This window comes from Nicotiana sylvestris, chromosome 6 (genome assembly GCF_000393655.2).
Source record: "Nicotiana sylvestris chromosome 6, ASM39365v2, whole genome shotgun sequence".
In the NCBI taxonomy this organism is placed as follows: Eukaryota; Viridiplantae; Streptophyta; class Magnoliopsida; order Solanales; family Solanaceae; genus Nicotiana; species Nicotiana sylvestris.
In genome coordinates, this window is record NC_091062.1 from 115,125,897 (window position 1) to 115,147,721 (window position 21,825).

At 38.1% G+C, this 21,825-nt stretch overlaps 1 non-coding gene across 1 annotated transcript; it reads left to right on the forward strand.

The window, feature by feature from the left end:
- The first annotated feature begins 16,741 nt into the window (after positions 1–16,741).
- Positions 16,742–16,845, forward strand: LOC138872253 (small nucleolar RNA R71). Its single transcript, XR_011400720.1, has one exon. It is a non-coding gene; the product is annotated as a small nucleolar RNA R71 (small nucleolar RNA).
- The last annotated feature ends 4,980 nt before the right edge of the window (positions 16,846–21,825 follow it).

The following is a 21,825-nucleotide window of genomic DNA, read 5'->3' on the forward strand; positions in this document are numbered from 1 at the left end:
TACCGCAAGTTTCAATACCATCCAATGCAAATAATTGATTCTAGCGGTATACGAATCCGAAAAATTTTCAATTGCTACATATACATTTCTGAATCCAAAAGAATTCTTTCAAGAGTCATCTACTTTGCTCAAATCTAAATTGCACCGCCTAAACAAGCCAAATGACACATGTCCCATTAGCACAACAACACTCAAGGGAGTGACCCTGCCTTAACACCACTGGTCGCATTCACGTTCCATGTGCGTTACATTCTTCACAATTAATAACTTAATCATCCCATGATTTTAATATACTCATAAAGCATAATATGACCCGTATTCAGGAATTTCATTATTCTAGTCTTCCCTGATCTCAACCTCTGTAGGTCATAACTAACCCAAGAGTATATTTCGAACCAAAACCTAAATTTAACATATAACCATCAAAATTGAATTGTCAATAGCAAGCTCCCCCACTTGGCTCAAAGCCATAGATCAAAACATTAAATAATTTTCTTTACCCATATTCATGTATTGTCATCACACCGCAGTGAGACTTAACTAAATTCTTCACAAGCTCATGCAACACAACCTATATGGTTTCTCAAATCATCCACAAAGCTCACCTTCATTCTCGTGACAGTCAGGTCAACTTTCTTGACTAATTCAAATTCAAATCCCAGTACCACTACCCTACCGGTAGTAAAGAAAAAAAAATTCTCCACACAATATTGTAAGGATCACACACCTGTAGTTTACCTCGCAGGTGATAACCCCCCTCTTTAGCTTCAAACTGGCATCTCTCTATGACCTTTTACAACCACAACTATTAGGCCATTAATTAATCTTTCTGAGTTTGGACTCATCAACAAGACATGAAAATTTTAATTTTTCCCACAATTTCACAACATGAAAGATCCTTCAACACATTCATAACTCGAGACTCTACGTCAAAATTGAGACAGGAGTCATATACTCAAAAGTCCCCCTTTTTTTCACTTTCCAACCATCTGAATACATCCCGCAGTCATCTCGTACTCATCATATCACCATTCAACTACTCATTGAGCCAAATATTTCAACTCATAAGGACACTACACATGTTGTTACAACTGAAACTACCGAGCATAAGCTACGGTCTACACCTAGCATCAAGTCCTCCAGATTGGACCTTTACTAAAACACAAATTACACCTCTCAAATCTCATTCATGGAATTACAAGCCTTCAATGCACAACTGATACCGAGCGCTCGCATGCACATACGCATGCGTGTAAGGAATTCAAAGAGTTACATTTCAAAGCTGAATCAATTCTGCACGATAAAGAAAGAAAGATGGGAAGTTTATCCTAAATGCCCATTAGACTCTCGAAGATAGGTATGGACGTCATCATACCGATCCGCAAGACTCTACTAGACACTTGCTCATGACTTGTAGAACCTATGAACCTAGGGCTTTGATACTAACTTGTCACGAGCAAAAATCTAACTAGTCGTGATGGCACCTAACCCATCCCGCTAGGTAAGCCAACTCTTCAAGTCCAATACAATATAACTTACCGAGGAAAAATAAATGATCTCTTATACACCTCCCAAGGACCGGTAGTACAAATCATGAACTTCTAAGAATAGAGTTTACAAAGCTGATATGAAAAACAAATACATCATCTGTTTGACAAATACATAAACAGAGTTTAAAATTCTAAGGCTACCATGAACAAGAGGCAGCTACAACAGTGACTCTGGTACATTTTCCAAGTTAGCTCCCATCGAACACAGCAACGTCGACAACTACTGTTCATAGTGCTGTGAAAAAATGCAACATCTTTTCTTCAAGTCTAAATCGATCCGTTAACCTTTCGAAATCCACCCGAGGCCCTCAGGACCTCAACAAAATGCATCAACTAGTCCTAAAACATCATACGAACTTAGTCGATGTCTCAAATTACACTGAATAATACTAAAACATGAATCACACCCCAATTCAAGCCTATTCAAAACTAATAAATTCCAAATTCTACATTCGATGTCGAAACCTATCAAATCAATTCCGATTGACCTCAAATTTTACACACAAGTCATAAATAATATAACGAAGTTGTTCCAATTTTCAGAATCATATTTCGATCCCGATATCAAAAGTCAACGCCCCGGTCAAACTTCTAAACACAAATTTCCTATTTTCGTCATTTCAAGCCTAATTTAACTATTGACTACCAAAAAGAATTCTGGACACGCTCATAAGTCCAAAATTACCATACGGAGCTATTGGAATCATCAAAAATCCATTATGGGGTAATTTATACATATTTTATCATCCGGTCCATTTATTCAACTTAAGCTTCCAAAACATGGATTGTTCTTTCAATTAAATTTTGAATCATCTAAAAATAAAACTTGACCACTCTCACATGTCATAGTACATAAAACGATGCTACTTAAGACTTCAAATAGCTGAACAAGATGGAAATGCTAAAAATGACAGGTCGGGTCGTTATATCCTCCCCCATTTAAACACACGTTCGTCCTCGAACGTACCAAGAGTTGTTCCCAATGCCATTTAACCGACATGTAGACTTATCATATACATACACGGGGGTGTTCCCACGTCACCCTATCCTATCTTTATCTGATAACTCCATATAACTAAAATTTCTTAATTCAACCTGGCCTATAAGCCTTAGAATCCAAATTTCCAACCTCTGATATTTCCAACAAGATCTGAACCTCACATCTATATACTGTATAATTCTAAACAAGTTGTACCAAGTCGTAACCATAACTCAAATACTCCAACTCAAATACCATATATCTCAATGCTCGTAGCAATGCTTTTTAATTACAGTAGTTGCTCAAATTAACCCGATGCCGGCAGTAAACCTCATATCAAAGAAGACCTCGTTCTATAACCTTCGTAAATCGCCGAAAATGAAAGAAACATACAAGAACTCATAACCACTCACTAGATCAACATGTCATGGAGCTTTCTCTCGCTTAACAAGTACCATAGCCAATTGTTTATGTTGAATTCTAAATTATCTTTCCAGTACGCTGTAATCAAACATCATAGTGACCATCCTAGGTCCATTGATCTTATATCACCAAACACAACTATTCCAGCTATTTCGGTGTAATTCTACCTTTCCGGCATAGAAAATTATTTAAAACCAACAAATCAATTTTCGTGAGAAGACCATCTGTGTGTGCATGTACATAATTTTCTCAAATTGCCCTGATCAAAAATATCATAGCATGTAGAGGAAGGAAGCAATTAATCTGATAGACGGTCAAGGAGATGCGCTTTCCACACCAATATAACTCAAGCCTCAACTGTGCAATCCGTGCACCCAAAAATGGAAAATATCTCAAAGAAGAGAACCATTTCGCAAATTCAATAAGCATCACCACAACCACAATGTTATTAGCTCATCATTAATAGTATAACCAAGACATATGAATCTAATAATAGTAACCAACTCTCTTATAGCTCACATTAACAACAATCGTACGAGCAACTCAGTTGCCAATAATATAATCCACATATCATGGTCATAGGCCTCCCGTCCAAGCATATCATATAGGAGCAATCCAAAAGTACGCACGTATATGCTAAATGAAATAGGATTCTCATGCTCCTAGACTAGAATAAATAACACGTTATACTATAGGCATGAGCAAATTGCGCTATCACAACTCAAATCGGCAAGTTAACGCAGAATTAGCAACAACCAAGTTTATTCTATAAATTAGCCTCTTTGTAACCTCAAGTATAGCCAAGATAATTCTCGACAAAGGTACGAATGCGAGAAAATATTATAACTTTAAGCTTAACAGTCAACTCTAGGCTTATCATAGCCTAAGTTTCTTCCCGAGCATGAATAATTACCCCGATGCTCGCACATGGGTTCAAACCTAACGTATATGTGCACTCACAGCGAGTAGCTATAACAATCAATTAGCGCAACTAGTGCCTCCACTAGGTTTAAATAAAATTCTCACATCAAGCATGCCGCAATTCCCGAAATAGTATACTTCTGGGGACTCCTAGTCTCCAAATTCATAGAACACATGAATCATCGTAATTGATCCCAACTCCAGTACTCAAATGACTAAATCATCCCTCATGCACGATCATCCCACTAAAAATACTTCTAAAATTATTCCGTTTCACATAGCAATAATTTGAATATCCGCAGTCTATCATCCAAGTGAGTACTATAAGCCACTATAAGCCACTATATTCTTCTTAAGCACCCCCGTAAGTATCGCAACTGAAACGCCCACTCTGAAAGTACCTTATGTGAATTTAAAATCATTCTCTTACCTCCCTTACACTGGAATGTAGAACCCGGAGTCATACAGAATTACCGCAAGTTTCAATACCATCCAATGCAAATAATTGATTCTAGCGGTATACGAATCCGAATTTTTTTAAATTGCTACATATACATTTCTGAATCCAAAAGAATTCTTTCAAGATTCATCTACTCTGCTCAAATCTAAATTGCACCGCCTAAACAAGCCAAATGACATGTCCCATTAGCACAACAACACTCAAGGGAGTAACCCTGCCTTAACACCACTGGTCGCATTCACATTCCATGTGGGTTACATTCTTCACAATTAATAACTTAATCATCCCATGATTTTAATATACTCATAAAGCGCAATATGACCCGTATTCAGGAATTTCATTATTCTAGTCTTCCCTGATCTCAACCTCTGTAGGTCATAACTAACCCACGAGTATATTTCGAACCAAAACCTAAATTTAACATATAACCATCAAAATTGAATTGTCAATAGCAAGCTCCCCCACTTGGCTCAAAGCCATAGATCAAAACATTAAATAATTTTCTTTACCCATATTCATGTATTGTCATAACACCGCAGTGAGACTTAACTAAATTCTTCACAAGCTCATGCAACACAACCTATATGGTTTCTCAAATCGTCCACAAAGCTCACCTTCATTCTCGTGACAGTCAGGTCAACTTTCTTGACTAATTCAAATTCAAATCCCAGTACCACTACCCTACCGGTAGTAAAGAATAAAAAATTCTCCACACAATATTGTAAGGATCACACACCTATAGTTTACCTCGTAGGTGATAACCCACCTCTTTAGCTTCAAACTGGCATCTCTCTATGACCTTTTAAAACCACAACTATTAGGCCATTAATTAATCTTTCTGAGTTTGGACTCATCAACAAGACATGAAAATTTTAATTTTTCCCACAATTTCACAACATAAAAGATCCTTCAACACATTCATAACTCGAGACTCTACGTCAAAATTGAGACGTGAGTCATATACTCAAAAGTCCACCTTTTTTTCACTTTCAAACCATCTGAATACATCCTGCAGTCATCTCGTACTCATCATATCACCATTCAACTACTCATTGAGCCACATATTTCAACTCATAAGGACACTACACATGTTGTTACAACTGAAACTACCGAGCATAAGCTATGGTCTACACCTGGCATCAAGTCCTCCAGACTGGACCATTACTAGAACACAAATTACACTTCTCGAATCTCGTTCATGGAATTACAAGCCTTCAATGCACAACTGATACCAAGCGCTCACATGCACATATGCATGCGTGTAAGGAATTCAAAGAGTTACAATTCAAAGTTGAATCAATTCCACGCGATAAGGAAAGAAAGATGGAAAGTTTATCCTAAATGCTCTATAGACTCTCGAAGATAGGCATGGACATCATCATACCGATCCACAAGACTCTACTAGACACTTGCTCATGACTTGTAGAACCTATGAACCTAGGGCTTTGATACTAACTTGTCACGACCCAAAATCTAACTAGTCGTGATGGCACCTAACCCATCCCGCTAGGTAAGCCAACTCTTCAAGTCCAATACAATATAACTTACCGAGGAAAAATAAATGATCTCTTATACTCCTCTCAAGGACTGGTAGTACAAATCATGAGCTTCTAAGAATAGAGTTTACAAAGCTGATATGAAAAAAAATACATCATCTGTTTGACAAATACATAAATAGAGTTTAAAATTCTAAGGCTACCATGAACAAGAGGCAGCTACAACAGTGACGCTGGTACATTTTCCAAGTCAGCTCCCATCGAACACAGCAACGTCGACATCCGAAATCTACACGCAATGTGCAGGAAGTGTAGTATGAGTACAACTGACCCCATGTACTCAATAAGTAACAAACCTAATCTTAGGTTGAAAATAGTGATGAGCTTGTACTAAGGTCAGAGTCTACACCAATATCCAGTAACATCTCATAACAATATAATTAATGCATCACAAGGAATAACTCAATAATAAAATGCTCAGCTCATTCACGATTCCAAACAAAATATTTTCTTTTCAAGTATAATAGTAAAACTCAATTCTTTTCCCGGAAATTACCAAAATATGAGTAATTCTAAAAACTATGTTCTTTCCCATAAAACTTTCTTTCAAAATAGGAGATTTCATTTTTCAAATGGCATGAGGAAAGTACATCTCTATGACTATATTTCAATGTGCATGCCAATGCAATGCAAAATAGTGACAAAACCATATGCATACTCTTAGAGTATCAATTCACTCAGTCCTCCCTGTCACTCAATCCTCTTAGTCACTCAGTCCTCCACTCACTCAATCATCACAATCACTCAATCCTCCCAAGTCACTCGGCACTCGCACTCACTAGGGGTGTGCAGACTCTGGAGAGGCTCCTTCAGCCCAAGCGCTATAACAAGCCATCTCGTGGCATAAATAATTTAGGCCCTCGGACTCACTCAATCATAAATCAGTAACAACATACTGCGGCGTGCAACCCGATCCCATAATCATCCTCACAATTAGGCCCTCGGCCTCACTTAGTCATCAATCTCTCCAGTATCTCGGGCTCATAATGTCATGAATATCAGCCCAAAAATGATGATATAATGTATCAATAATAACAACTGAGCCTGAGATATTATATGAATAAATGAATATGACTGAGTATGCAATATCAATGAAATCACTGAGATGACAACAAGAAACGACCACTATGGGTCCCAACAATATCGGCATAAAGCCTAAACATGATATCTAGCATGATATACAACTCAATTTACTTATCACATGGTGAAAACACAGATATCAACAAAGTAGGACAACTACACAGTGTCCTGGAAACAATAGAGTCACCATTCATAGGTTGCACGCCCACACGCCCGTCACCTAACATGTGCATCACCTCAACATCTATCACATAACACATAATTCAGGGTTTCATACCCTCAACACTAAGTTTAAAAGAGTTACTTATCTCAATTCGTGAAGTTCTTTACTCCGCTATGTCGTTTCCTCATAAATTGGCCTCCGAACGCCTTGTATCTAGCCACAGTTAATGTGATTAAGTCAATACAATTTGTAGAAATTAATCCTGTGTGAAAATATTAAGTTTTCGCAAAAATCCGAAATTTAACTAAAACTCGCCCGTGGGGACCACATCTCGGAATATGAAGAAATTTATAAAATCCGATAACCCATTCAATTACGAGTTCAACCATACCAATTTTACTCAAATCTGACTCCGGATCGATGTTCAAATCTCAAAAATACATTTTATGGACTTTTAGAAAATTCCTCCATTTCTATTGAAACATCAATTATCTAACTCCAAAAATGAAGATTAATTCATGAAATATAATCACAAGGGAGTCAAGAACACTTACCCCAAGTTTTGTGGTGAATTTTGCCTCTGAAAATCGCTCAAACTGATCTTGGAAATCCAAAAATGGAAGAAAACTCGGACTGCTCCGCTATAGACTATCCAGAATTTTCACGTGTGTTACTGTTCATGCGTGTTACTATTCAAAGTGCTGTGAAAAAATGTAGCATCTTTTCTTCAAGTCTAAATCGATCCTTTAATCTTTCGAAATCCACCTGAGGCCCTTGGGACCTCAACAAAATGCATCAACCAGTCCTAAAACATCGTATGAACTTAGTCGATGTCTCAAATTACATTGAACAATACTAAAATATGAATCACACCCCAATTCAAGCCTATTCAAAACTAATAAATTCGAAATTCTACATTCGATGTCGAAACCTATCAAATCAATTCCGATTGACCTCAAATTTTGCACACAAGTCATAAATGATATAACGAAGTTGTTCCAATTTTCAGAATCATATTTCAATCCCGATATCAAAAAGTCAACTCCCCGGTCAAACTTCTAAACTCAAATTTCCTATTTTCGCCATTTCAAGCCTGATTTAACTCTAGACTTCCAAAAAGAATTTCGGACACACTCCTAAGTCCAAAATTACCATACAGAGCTATTGGAATCATAAAAAATCTCTTACGGTGTAATTTACACATAGTTTACCATCTGGTCCATTTATTCAACTTAAGCTTCCAAAACATGGATTGTTCTTTCAATTAAATTTTGAATCATCTGAAAATAAAACTTGACCACTCTCGGAAGTCATAATACACAAAACGACGCTACTTAAGACTTCCCTCTCCCCCCCCACCTCGCGATGCACCAAGGAACATCAATCACTATATTTTCATGTTCAAGAGAATGCCCCTCCTGTCTTTGGATTTGCATTTAGCATAAACAACAATAATGCAAAAATCCTGCATACCAATAGCATTGTGTATTTTGATAGTAATGTGTTGATCATTGATGGTAGTAACCTTGGTGGAGTTGAAGGCATTTTGAAAAACACCACATTTGATCATTGTTGTTGAAGCAACAGTGTTGAAATCCTAGAAATTTTCTGTGGCCGTCTAATTTTTCTTTTGAAACAAAAGGTTCAAAGATAGACACATATTGAGTGTTATTGAGGTTGATTAGTTTCTTTAGCCCGTGAATGGCTTTTTGGGATCTAACTCCCCTAATGTTTCAAAATAGAGTACTAATCATTGAGATAATTAGGGGTGTTGTACTCCTTTTGATTCTTTCTCAATAAAGGTTGAGTCTTGTTCCTGTGTCTTTTGGCACTTTTCCTGGTTTCACTTCTTCCTCTCCTTGTATTTTGTTGTTGATCTTCAGTATGAGTGTGAGAATCTTGATCTTCCTTTCTCAAATCCCGCTGATTGCTTAATTGCTCCGCTTCTTGAAAACTATCCGAGATATCATTATCTTGATTAATGTTGTTGCAATATTCCTTGTTCTCATATAAGTCCACAACCAATTGAAGCGCATGTTGATTCCTTATCTCCGTAGGAACAATAGATAAACTAGACTCACAACTCTGATCCAACTTTTTTATCCCCTCAATTCTATTCTCTTGACTGATTTGTCTAAGGCCATTTTGCATTTGTTGATCCTTTCCTATATTAAGCTCATTTACTTCTGAAAAGGTTTTATTGTTGTTATTCTCATCCCCCTAATCTTACTGAAAGATTTTGTCTTTTGTAGCAAGGCTTAGGATACTTTCTTCCATAGATTTCTTTGAGAATTCATTTTGTTTTGCTATAGAATCAGACTTATATCTTCTTTTGCTGTTAGCTGGATTGAATAACACTTTGCTCTTCTTTTTTGGCATTTTCTTAGTTTTCTTTTCTTGGTCTTCTTCCTGCTATCTTTTTTGTTTTTGAGTTTGGCATCTTCAATTTGTTGATTTTGAATGGTCTTTGAATTCAGATGTTTTTGGGCTTCTTCATTATTGTTGTTTGCTGGATTGCTTCCCTCTTGTCCTATGGATAGCTGAGGGTCTTTATCCTGATTTTGAACTTCTTCTTCTTCTTCTTCTTCTTCTTCTTCGTCTTCCTGATTTTGAACTTCTTCTTCTTCTTCTTCTTCTTCTTTCTTTTTTTTCAAGTGCCCTACAATTGATCATGTAATGACCAATTTTCCTACAGTGTTTGCAATATTTTGGGACCCCTTCATATTCCAGCTTTTGAGTGTAACCTTTGAGATGTGAATCTTCATACTCTTGTCCAACAAAAATACATTGAGGAAGCGGCTTAAGCAGATCCACTTCTACTCGGATTTTAGCCATGCTTGGCCTTGTTCTACCCATAGTTGTAGTATATAAAGCTAGAGGAGCACCGACTGAGCTTAGAAGTTGTTTTATGTAGTGCCAATAATGCATATGGAAGGGAAAGTCGGGAAAAAGAACCCATGCAGGGGCCATCGGAAGATCCTCCTCTAGTTTAAAATTTGGAGACCATTTTTACAACCACATTTGCATTCCGTCAATTTCAATGACTTGCTGGAACCAAACGGTTTTCTAATATTCCTCATTGAATAGATCAATAAAAACGTTGTGATTATCAAAAACCCCAATTCTGACTGACACTTTTAGAGGAATAATTTCTTTAAATCTTGACCTAATTTTGTCAATTTGGGGACGAGGTCTAAGAAATAGACCCACAATCGTAAATTTGCAAGACTCTGCCATAATCCCATAGTAATCAGAAGCTTTGAAGATGACAACAGGTTTAAAATTGTGAGTTGTATGTCTAGCTTTTACCTTCTCTTTCTCTTATTTGAAATCAACCGGCGATGAACTTTGTGGACATGAAATTTTATCTGCATAAGAGAGTTTTCCTGAGGGATTTCCTTGCATGTGAGAATTCTCCCCTTTAGATTGTTTTTGCTCGTCCAGATGCGCCGATTGGAGGCCTCCCGGTGGCTCCATCTGGTGGAGCGTGGTCCAGAATCGCTTGAAATAGAGCCGTTAGAGAGAAGACTTGATGAGAGGGAAGTGAGAATTTTTTGATGATGTGCGTCGGCCTTGATTACTCAAACTTAATTGTTTCTCTAATTCCTTTCTCAGAGGGCCACATCTTATGTTATCTTGTGCATGTTAATTCTAATATTTTTTAATTAAAAGCTGTTGTTTCCTTCACTTATCTACGATATGCATTTGTCCCCTAAGAATAGATATTAGAGCCAGCCTGCTACAACCCCTTCCGAAGAAATAAAGTTACTCCAACTAAAATTTTAAAACATAAAATAGATCTCTATTCCATATGACATTCCACAACAAAAAAGAATCTAGGAAACAGACCTTAATTTATAGCGGAAACCCCTGCAATAAAATTCAGGAGTGCAAATGCTATAAATCAGCGTTCCAACTTGCCTTGCAACAAAAACCATCAAATAGAGGAAAGAAATTTTTTCTTCTCCCTGGAACAGCCTATGCCTTCCTGTCGGAAGAGCCAATGATCATAGAAATGAACATGAAAGCAATAAGAGATGAAATGTTTTTAAGGAACATAACTTTTGGAATATAAAATAAGGAAATCTTATATACCTTTCTTTTTTGATCGGCTAAATTTAATTTAGTTTGCATGCAAAACAACCTAGCATAATCTTAGACATTTTGATGTCTTTGACATAAAGCTATGAAGTATAAAATCCCATCAAAAACTTAGAACTCGTTATTAAACAAAGTACATTGGCACAATACTCCATGACTATTCACAATGTAAAAGTTCTTGGTGACTGTTAGTGAAGGGGTGCGATTCTTTGGCTTGGGCTATTTGTAGGCTATTTGTTTTTTCTTTTTTCTTTTATAAATATAAATAAGATATTAAAGAAATTTAGGAGGGCATTTAGGTAATTTAACTTTTTAGTTAAGGTTTTATAAATATAAATAAGATATTAAAGTTATTTAGGAGGGCATTTAGGTAATTCAACTTTTTAGTTAAGGGTTCCAACTTTTATATAATATAGATATATAAATTTTTATTTTTAACCTTTTGGTTTCCCACCGGTACCTGTGTTGCTCCAAAATGCATACGCAAGTATACGTGATTGTACAAGTAATAAAATGATAAGTCGAGTGTCGAACCCATAGAGACTTGTATCAACTACCCACTAAATTCACTAAGATTGCTATTCAGTCGAGCCAATTCGAGTTCAAGAATGTAATTATACTAAATAAAAATTCTAAGTAGTAAATAAATTATCAAGCAGTAAAATGGTTGTTGTGTATTCAGTAGAGCCAAAAATTCCAGGGTTGTGATCGATTTACTAATCCTATTGTGTTCTAGTTAACTCTCCCTTTCATACAATCCACTCATGGTTGCTAATTAATCGAACAATTGCTCTCATAGCCTTCTCCCGAAGTACTACTCGCCTACTCAAAATAGATTAACGCCTATATTCATATGAAATCAATCTATTAAGAACGTATTAGGATTACGATATTTTATTAAGCACGATGACTAGGTATATTCCTATCCTAACCACAAATTTGCCCCCTCCCCTCAAAGTTAATATCGTGACAATTCTTCTTTAATTTAAACATGTCTTTCCCAAGCATAACATAGATAGTAAATAGAACCTAACTGTTGGCCAGAAAATTAAGCAATTAATCACAGAAGTGAAGAAACAACCATATATTGGTGAATTATAATCAAAGTTAAGTCAACGTTAAACAATAATATTCATAGCTAAATCACAACCCCAGAACTATGGGTTTTAGCCAATCTTGGTAGTATCAAACAAATTCATAAGTTTTGGATAATTGAAAATACTAAGAAAAGATGAAGAAATCTGAGATATTCTTGCTCCCGAATGTTTCCCGTGTGTAAATCCTCTTCAAAATGGTGTTTCCCCTATAAAATAAAATAGGCTTAGTCTTGATTTTATACGTGTTGGGTAGGTCTAGGGCCAAAATAACCTTGCCCCAGCAAAGTTGGATCAAAATCACGTTACCAACGTCTAGCCCAGCGCCCCATGTTGGATCTGGCACTGGTTAATTGAGCATACTGTCTGGGGTGCCCAGGTGGCGTGGGGCATTGCCTGTGGAGCTGAAAATTTAACTTTTTCTTTTTCGTCCGTTTTGGCTCTAATCTCGCACCTTTCTCCTCCACTCTGAATTAATACAAATCAATATATTTTACATCTAAAATCAACGAAACAAGAGTAAAATAGGAGGCAATATATATAGACACACACACACATACACACACACACATATATACACAAAGCTAAACATCAACACCCCACACTTAGACTCTTGCTCGTCCACGAGCAATAGGACAATCAATTATACCCCCAATTACGTACCAATCTCAAATATAGAGGATCACTTCAACTTTTCACCATACACTCTACCCTTGGCTATGATCAATACCGGCAATCAAGCATTGAACATACAAAATTCACATTCTTCCCGTTTTAAGCATGCCTAAGTATAACATTTCAATTCAATCAATTCCAAAAACCTATTTGTAACCATCCAACCTCAAAAGCCGACTTGTAACCACTAAGCACCCTCAACTCGAGTACTCACCCAACAAGAGAAATTTACAACATTACCAATCATTCATGAGATCATGTGCCCTTACCAACAAACGAAAGAGTGAATATATACTAGTCCACACATTCAAATGTGCTTTTGAATATTATTTAAGGATATCACACAATTGAATAAAATTCGCTCACTCTCACAAAGAATTCACATGCATCCCGTGGTCGTACCATAAGCTTTCCAGTAGTGTACATCTCTGCTAATCTAAGCTAGCCAAATCTAGGATTAATTAGGATTTTATGGTTGTAATGTAGGCTAAGGGGCGGGTATGATAGATTTAGAAGTAGTGACTAACCCTCCTAAGCACTTTAATACACAACACTCACCATTCAAGAACATATTCATCTCAACCAATTAACTTGCCACAAACCATATACAACATAGCCTTTACTTTCATTAAGCACTTCTATATTCCCACTAGCACGAATTAGTAAGATTGGAAGGTGTGTATTTTTCTAAATACTTTGACTATTTTTTTTCTTTTCTTTACACACACTCCATACATCAAAGTTTATCGGCTAGTGAGTTTTTTCAACTTTAGTGCACCAAAGGGCCCTTCCATGGTTCCACTCAAAAGCGACTCCCCAATCTCTCACTTTACTTCTTTTAGAGACTAAGTGCCTTAGGAGGTAAAGGTTCAACAATCTCAAACTAAGAATAAAATAGGGGTAAGGCTTGTAATGTGGTTGCCAAAAGAAAGGTCTATAGGCTCAAGGGGATAACAACGAAAAATTTTATTTTTATGTGACAAGCACATCTATGATAAAGCAAGAACCGCCTACGTCATCTCTTAGATTAGCACAACTTACAATTTTACTTCGATTAACACACGAGGCAAGTTCTAGACTACACAGGGTAGTACAGAAGATTACAAATCCTCACACATACATTGCACATGATTCAATCAAGACGGTTCTGTTCAACTTTCAAGTCAAGCAAGTACATATAATTGAGAAATTTTAAGCAATACTGCACTATGGGGCATACAAGTCAAACAACTGAGAAAAAGCGTTACAAAATTGGCTATTTACTTTACTTAGACTCACAATTCAAACCAAATACGTGGGAAGATAGAATGTACATCATAGCCTAATGTACCAGCATCAACCACGTCAATGAGTATCTCAGAGCAACTCAGTTTGTTCCTAACCTACTCCTAAAAAAAATAAAGTACCCTGTTCGAGCTACACCCTTGGAAAAGAACTGGCGCCGAAAGAAAAACCAAGAGATACTACCTAACTATCCTAAAAAACTCTTTTTGGAGTTTCTAATCGGACTTTATCCCTCAAGAAAATTGCCCAAAAGATCCATCGTCGGGAAAAGTCCGAGCTGTTTCTGATTTTTTTAAAACCTAGACTATGTCTACTATGAGTTGTTGAAGAATAATTAATAAAAAAATAGTTTTATACAGTTACACTTCAAAAAGTAGTCTTCCCACCTCACACTTATTTTATGCATAGTCCTCGATGCATGATCATAGAGAAAAATATTAGAACAAGGGTGAGAATTACTCCCTGGGACCTTCTCGGTCATAGCTTGGACATGATCCTCAATATTAAGGGTCGAGACGACCCCACACTTAAGCTCAAACATGCTCCTCAACTTCAACTTTAGGTACTCATACTTCCCTACTCTGCAAAATAAAAACAACACAAAACTTGACACTATATAAAAAAATTAAAATACATGCTAGGTTGCCTCCCAAAAAGCGCCTTATTTATAGTCGTGGCCGGACTCTGATACTCTGCTCAGGCTAGTCACTTTCTCTTCTTCTTCTTTATCCAATTAAGTCTAGCCTTTTTGCACGCTCTCGGAAGGTCTCATCTTTCATATCTGGCTCTTTTCTCAATCATCTTTACACACTTAGCTTGTAACACTACCTCATCTAACTCAGTTGTCCCATCTGGATCACTACAATTCACATAAGGACTCTGCTCTATCCCCTTCAGTTCTACCACAGTAATCATGCACAAGTCCTCATAATGCTTAGGGAGCTTAAGTGCCTTGTACACATTAAAAGTGACTTCCTCATCATCAACTCTTATCTTCAACTTCCCTTCTCTCACATTAATAATCACTCCACTAGTAGATAACAATGGTCGCCCCAAAATAATGGGCACATCCTAATCTTCCTCATAATCAAGAACAATAAAATCAGCAGGAAGAATAAACTTTTCCACTCGAACTAACACATCCTTAAAAATTCCATCTGGCATAACTAGTGACCTATCTGCTAACTATAAAGTGATTGTAGTAGGTATAAGTACCCCCAATCCGAGTTTCTTGAACAAAGAGGATGGCATCAAATTTATACTGGCCCCTAAATCATACCTCTACCAACTTCTTGTTTTCCAAAAGATAGAGGAATTGTGAAACTCCCGGGATCCTTCAACTTAGGAGGAAGTTTACTCTGAACTCTTGCATTGATTCTTCAGTAAGTGCAACTGTTTCAAACTCTGTATGTCTTCACTTGTTTGCCATATTATCTCTGAGATACCTTGCATACTTAGGCACTTCTGCAAAATTTTCACCAGAGGAAAATTCACACGCACTTGGCTCAAAATATCTAAGAATTTCTTGTACATAGTATCATCTTTTTGCTTCTGCAATCTTTGTGGAAACGGAGGTGATTGCCTTGTCACAATTACTGACTCTAATCCTCTGATCTCATTCTAATCTCTCCTCAACTAGCTTGGGAACTAATTCTCCTTCCGGACTAGCCATATACTTCTTTTTCTTTGGTACTTCTTCTAATTTTTCTCAAGGTAACCGCATTGACTTGAGCTTTAGGATTACGCTCAGTATCGCTAGGAAGAGCCCCAAGTGGTCAAGTATTTTGGGCACTGGCAAGTTGTACCATTTGGCGCTCCAAATTCCTTATTGTTGCGGCTTGGGCTTGCTGGTCAACCATCAATTTATTCATAATTTCCTTAAGGTGACTTGTTGAGTTTGCCTATTGTTTAGCTTGAGGTGGTATATATTGTTGTTGAGGTGCTTTTGGTCGGTATTAATTCTGAGCACCTTGATTTTCACCTCAAGAGAAGTTTAGGTAGTTCCTCTAGTTGGGATGCTAAGTGTTCCCATACTGGTTTGCCTGGCCTCGATTTCCATTACCCGCAAAATACACAGACTCTTGATTTGCTGGGCATAGATTACTCATGTGACCTTCTCCACAGACTTCACAAAATATTTGAACCTACTGTAGTGGCTAGGATTTTTGCTTGTTAATAACCAAGGTCACCTGATTGACTTGGTTGGTCAATATGGAAATCTGCGCTGATAATGCAGAGGCGACATCTAACTCGAGAACCCCTACCAATTTTTACATTGTGTGTCATCCCATCTCTCCTTTCCAATCAGGATTGCTTTTAGAGAATTTGTTTAATAACACATATATATCATCAAAGCTTTTCTCCAACACTTGACCTCCAGCTGCAGCATCTACCACAATCTTTGTCTTAGGATATAGACCTTATATGATAGTGTGAGCTAACACTTTGTTTATCTGATTGTGATGAGGGTAGTCTCTGAGGAGCCCCTTGAACCTCTCCCAAGCTGAGTATAAAGACTCTCCGGCTTTCTGTTTGAAGGCGACTATCTCACTTCGGATCTTTGCAGTTCTGCCTGAAGGGAAGAACTTTGCCAAAACTTTCCTTGCCAAATCATTACATGATGTAATAGAATTAGTTGGTGCAGCCTTCAGCCATTGCTTTGCTTCACCCAACAGAGAGAACGGGAAAAGTGTGAGTCTCACATAGTCTAGAGAGAACGGGAAAAGTGGATACTCGTGTTGAAGACCAATAAACTGCCCATTCGCATGAAGTAGCTTGATCATGCTCTGTTTCAGCTCAAAGTGCCCAGTGATTCTGGGCTTCACAATGCTAGAGGTAACATTAGCAATGTTGAGCATTGCCACCTCCTGAACAGTCATTTGTTTCTCCCCTGCCATGTTCACAGGAAATTGAACAAATGCCTGAAGATTGTTCGTGACCCTTGTTTCCCTCAACCTTCTATGAAATGTTCTCTTAGGTTTGGGGTTAAATACTTGAAGTCTATCCTAGCTTCCGATGCTGCGCATTCAATCAAAGTTCCTGAGATCAGAGTAACAATCAAGTAGCGTTAGACTTGGCGAAAAAAACAATGAAAGTAGCCAATATTTAAGTCCCTGGCAACGACACAAAAAATCTGTCGCTCCAAAATGTACACGCAAGTATATGTGGTCGAACAAGTAATAAAATGATAAACCGAGTGTCGAACCCACAGACACTTGTATCAACTACCCACTAAATTCACTAAGATTGCTATTCAGTCGAGCCAATTCGAGTTCAAGAATGTAACTATACTATATAAAATTCTAAGAAGTAACTAAATTATCAAGCAGTAAAATGGTTTTTGTGTATTCAGCAGAGACAAATATTCCAGGGTTGTGATCGATTCACCAATCCTACTGTATTCTAGTTTACTATCCCTTTCATACAATTCCCTCGTGGTTGCTAATTAATCGAACAATTTCTCTCATAGACTTCTCCCAAAGTACTACTCGCCTATTCAAAATAGATTAACACTTATATTCCTATGAAATCAATCTATTAAGAACGCATTAAGATTACAATATTTAATTAAGCACAGTGACTAGGTATATTCCTATCCTAACCACAAATCCGCCTCCCCCCCAAAGTTAAGATCATGACAATTCTTCTCTAATCTAAACATGACTTTCCCAAGCATAACATAAATAGTAAATAGAAGCTAACTGCTGGCCAGACAATTAAGTAATTACTCACAAAATTGAATAAACAACAATATATTGGTAAATTATAATCAAGGTTAAGTCAACGTTAAACAACAATATTCATAGCTAAATCACAACCCCAACACAATAGGTTTTAGCCACTCTTGATAGTATCAAACAAATTCATAAGTTTTGAATAATTGAAAATACTAAGAAAAGATGAAGAAATCTGAGATATTCTTGCTCTCGAATGTTTCCCGTGTGTAAATCCTCTTCAAAGTGGTATTTTCCTTCAAAAAATAGGCTTATTCTTGCTTTTATACGTGTTGGATCGGTTTAGGGCTGAAATAAGCTTGTCCCAGGCAAGGTTGGACAAAAATCACGTCACATGCGTCCAACCCAGTGCCCCAACTGGCCCTAGCACTGGTTAATTGAGCAAACTATCTGGGGCGCCATAGGTGGCGTGGGGCACTACCTATGGCGCTGAAAATTCAACTTTTTTTTTCATCCGTTTTGGCTCTAATCTCACACTTTTCGTCCCCAATTGCTTCTAGATGATTCTTACACATAAAACATCCCGAATTAATATAAATTAACACATTTTGCATCCAAAATCCACAAAACAAGAGCAAAACATGAGACGATATACATATAAAAATATATACTTTAAGATAAAACATCAACCTGCATTAGAACCCAACTATATCCGGATTCGCGTCGCCTAGGGCCCCATTCGGGAGGAAGTGCTCCCTACCAAGGATTTTTCCATATTCAGGGCTCGAACCCGAGACCTTTGGTTAAGGAAAGAGCAGTCTCATCCACTGCATTACATCATATATATATATATATATATATATATATATATATATATATATATATATATATATATATATATATATATATATAGAGAGAGAGAGAGAGAGAGAGAGAGAGAGAGATATTTACTTCAAAAATGCTAATTTCAATTAGATTTGATTTCGTGGTTCTAAAAATACGTGATTTATTTTTATGCTAGTTGTTAGGCAGTTGATGCTAAGTGTGAGACTAGAAAATAAAATGAGAACTTGAAGGTCGAACTTTGTACAAACCGAGTAGCTAAGAATCGAGGTCTCGAGCTAGCCTATATCGGGCCTCGAGGTCGAGATAAGCGGTAGGATATGGGTAGCCGATGAAGGACTAACAGTTCTAAGAGCTTTAATGAGGGCTCTTTATGATCAATGATGAGTAATAAATGAAGAACACTCAATGAAACACAATAAAGTAAGAAATAAATCAAAGGAAAGACAATAGAGAGTGTTTAAGTTAGAGAGCACAGAATATTCTTGTTCTTGTATTGAATATCATGTGTGCAAGAAATAGCAAGGGTCCCCTTTATATAGGAGAGGAAATTCCAACAAAGTACATGTATAATTATAACAAGGAAAAGTAGCTGGTACAACTACTTAAAGGTCTGGTACAGACTTGTACTTTTGTTGCAGGCATTGTCAGCTTTGATCACCTCCTTCGGGAATTTCCCACTTGTCCATGATAGACGTCGATCTGTGCTGCCCCGAGGTTGAGCATAGGATCCCCCGGGATTGGACTAGAGCTGGGCCTCAAGTCTTCTAAGCTACCGAATGTCGTAACGATCTTAAAATCAAACTCTCCGATTTTAGCCGTGTATAGATAGTTCCCGCGTTTTTTAGAGTGAAAATGATAAGAAACTACCTTGAATTTTTGCCTCTTAGGTACATCCACCATGACATCAGCTTCGTTATATCAAGCGGTTGATGTGACAAAATGACAAACACGCATTCATACAGCCTTCGAAGAGCCTTTGAATTAACTATAGCGGTTGGCTACCGTTTGCCCTGCTCCAACGTACATGTTTGGCCTCTATTAATACTTCTTCCTTCATCTTCCATTTTCCACCGTAAAAAGAGTTCTTCTTGCTTCTCTCTTGTGCTTTTTATCTGATTACAATATCCTCTCTCCTATGAAACCTTTTAACAAGAATGGTGAAGGCTTCCATCTTTATCCCTTAGGAGGATGTGCCTCCCTCTTCTTCATGCTCGTTTAAGGGTAAGGCAATAGTACCCCCTAATCTTGATGAATTCATCCCAGGATCCTGCAAAATGACCCCCGACTTTAAGGTCAAGAAGCCTTCTTCGAAACCGGTATGGTGTGAACCCGTGTCCCAATATATTAGTTTAGTAGCAGATGCTGAGAATGTGAAGACTGACTGCTGCTGAGAAGACACGATGTTGGTGGAGATTCCTTCTCAGGGAGAGGATTTAACAATGTACAAGGCCGGCTTCCTTAGTGTGTATACCTATCCATTTACTATTGGCCTTGTGGAGCCGTCCTCGCCCTCAATAGACCCCGTGATACTCGACTTCTGCGAATGACATTGAGTCACTTTCGGCCAAATTCATCCGACTTTTTGGCGTATGGTTTACATGATCAGATATTTTGGGAACATGATTAAGGGGATGCCTTTCACCCTCGACCACCTGATCAGAATGTATAGTCTCGACTCCTCCGAGGGGGCCTGACTAAGCTCCGATGCCGGGCCTCGAAAACCTTTTTTGCTTGTACTTATGAGGTTAGGGACGGAGGGTGGATGAGCCGTTTCATCCGAGTTAGGACCTCAGACCTGATCCTATTGGAGAAGATACCGTTCCCCGAAAGGTGGAACACGAAACGTAAGTGGATACGCTGATTAAGTATTTTATTCCCCTTTAGGATCAATTTCCCTATGAACATACTTCCTCCATCGATGCAGTTGACGCAGTGTACCCTGACGCAGCTAGGGATCTTCAGGCTGGATTCACCGGCTGGATTCGACTTGCCCATATATCGAACGTGTGTGGTATGACCTGTCTAAGGCTCGATGGGAGGCCAAGGACCATGGTGAGCCCTTACTTCTACTGTAGTTGAATCTCTCAGAAGAACTATCGCTAATTGCACCCTCATTCCCTATGTTTATATTTTGTATTTGTGCAGGTCTGGGAGAGGCCTCGAGAGAAGCACCACCTGGGGAAGCGGATAACCCGAAACCTGACAAAGAGGAGAAAAGACGAAGGGAATCGTTGACTGAGCCTTCGAAATCAAAGAATGCCAAAGTGGGAGAACCTAAGGCTGATTCAGCAGCCTTAACTCCAGGATTAGCGGGGAATCCCCGAGCTGAAGGTGAGGAGAAAGATGATTCCTCGATAGCATCTGTGGGAGGGAAAAACCTAATCGCCCCTCATACTATTGAGATAGTGCCTTCTAGGTCAGAACTTGATGCTGTTGTTGTCCTACCTCGGGTTGAAGAGGCTATTGAGGGTGTACCGGGTAATATCCCCAAGCCTGTTGAGGTGCATTTGGTAGGTGGTCCAGGGGAGCCTAGTTCTGAAGCTCTCCAAAAATAAGAGATGGCCCCAATTGATCCAGTTGGGGCTATTGAAGTGAGTGATTCCTCACCGAGACCAACTTTACCTCCTAGGGAGATGCAACATGCTCCGAATAAAGAACCTTCTGATGTGGGGGTGCCGATCGGAGATAAAGATGCATTTGAAAGGCCTTTAGCTGCGCCCAAGAAAACCCTGAGCTCAACGCCTCACTCATTTTCAGTGAGATGGATAAACTTTTTGCAAATTCTGCTCGGTATCCCGTTCTTCGTCTTTCTAACTTTGTTTCTTTCATGGTTCCAGGCCAAGGTGTTTTATAATCAAACCTTTGCCAGGTTTGAAGCCGAGTTGACTCGTTGTGAGGGCGAGCATAGGAAGCTTACCTCGGAAGCTGATGAGATTAGAGCTCTTTTTACCCAAAGGGAGGAGGAACTCCGTGGCCTTCGAGATCATTTGGGGGCGGTGTCCCTAGAGAGGACTCTCCT